This window comes from Nerophis ophidion, linkage group LG20, assembly GCF_033978795.1.
Source record: "Nerophis ophidion isolate RoL-2023_Sa linkage group LG20, RoL_Noph_v1.0, whole genome shotgun sequence".
Taxonomy (NCBI): domain Eukaryota; kingdom Metazoa; phylum Chordata; class Actinopteri; order Syngnathiformes; family Syngnathidae; genus Nerophis; species Nerophis ophidion.
In genome coordinates this window covers 11,280,996-11,282,327 of record NC_084630.1, presented here as the reverse complement: position 1 = coordinate 11,282,327, position 1,332 = coordinate 11,280,996, and the positions used below count along the sequence as shown (strand labels likewise).

The 1,332-nt window shown below is 41.1% G+C and overlaps 1 non-coding gene across 1 annotated transcript; it reads right to left on the bottom strand.

The window, feature by feature from the left end:
• Positions 1 to 396: 396 nt before the first annotated feature.
• On the bottom strand, positions 397 to 510 carry LOC133539316 (U5 spliceosomal RNA). Its single transcript, XR_009803275.1, has one exon. It is a non-coding gene; the product is annotated as a U5 spliceosomal RNA (small nuclear RNA).
• Between the last annotated feature and the right edge of the window lie 822 nt (positions 511 to 1,332).

Here is a 1,332-nt window from a genome sequence, read left to right as displayed (position 1 = left end):
AAATGTAGCGCCTTACTACCCACCTCTGCCCCCGATGCACATGCTTGTACATTGCACGGTAGGTACCACGATGTGTTTATTTGTACATATATTTTAAGTCTTGTATCATGTAAAATTGCTCACACTGGCACAGCTGACTAGCGTGTGCTGCTGACTTAATGGAGCACGCGCATCCGCGACAGTTATCGCTGCTTTACGGTACGCATGTTGTTAACTATTCAGTTAACATTTTAACTGTCATGTTAATCTTCTTGAGAGAATAGTCGGCTTCTAAGCATGCGACGGACATAACTGTTGGTTCGATCATAATTCGCAATGTCACGGCCGTCGAATATCAGCGTGCTATACCTTGGAATCATTGGAATTGCTGGATCATTGTTTTCGACATGTATAGAAAGCCCCGCTTTCGCAGAGCATCAAAAAATTAAGTTATACTCTTGTTGTTCCTCCCCACGGAAATCTTTAGTAAAAGGCGAAAGATTTATGCGATCTGAAGAGAAACAAGAGTGATCTAGCGTCATACAGTACTTTGCATGGTGCCATTCCCGGCCACACCAAGTTAACAGACGGTCTTAAGGTGTCACACTTTACTTACCTAACAAACACTGATGTGATCCTTTCACATTCACAGTCAACGCCGTGTCACCTTAAATCGCCACATTTTAGCCGCTTACCTTTAAACTCTGTTTTACTATTTGGTGGCTTGGACGCAAAGGATTCCGGGAATTCGCCAACACCCAATAGGCATCGCTTAAATGTGCTTTAAAAAACATCTAAATAGACGCATGTATGGATGTTTTAGTGCCACGTATAATCGTTTGTATGTGTTGACATACTTAAATAGTCGTAGTATTTAAGCAGACATAATAAACATCTGACAGCTGGGTTGCCTGGCGTCCATCAGTAATGACAGGAACAACAAGATGTCACTGGAGCTTCACCATCCGAAAAGAGTCTGCTCATACAGCTCTCAATCCACTCCTCAAATTAAATAGTTAAAATCATTTCTTATCTAATTAAGTTTGAAATTAGTTTCTAACGTTAATACACAATTATTATCAAATGCATGTGTTAAAATTGCATTATTTAACCTTGAATAGATAGCAACAAAAAATTATAATTTTAAAACACAAAAATAAACAATACTATTTACCGAGACACTTATTTTCTGAACTCAACATGGACTGTCGTAGGAGTGTCCACACAACACAGGGGGGCGCTAAAACCCCACGTAGATCAACATCCATCCGTCCATACATCCATTTTACTACCGCTTGTCCCTTTTGGGGTCGCGGGGGCTGGGGCTGGGGCTGGAGCCTATCTCAGCTGCAT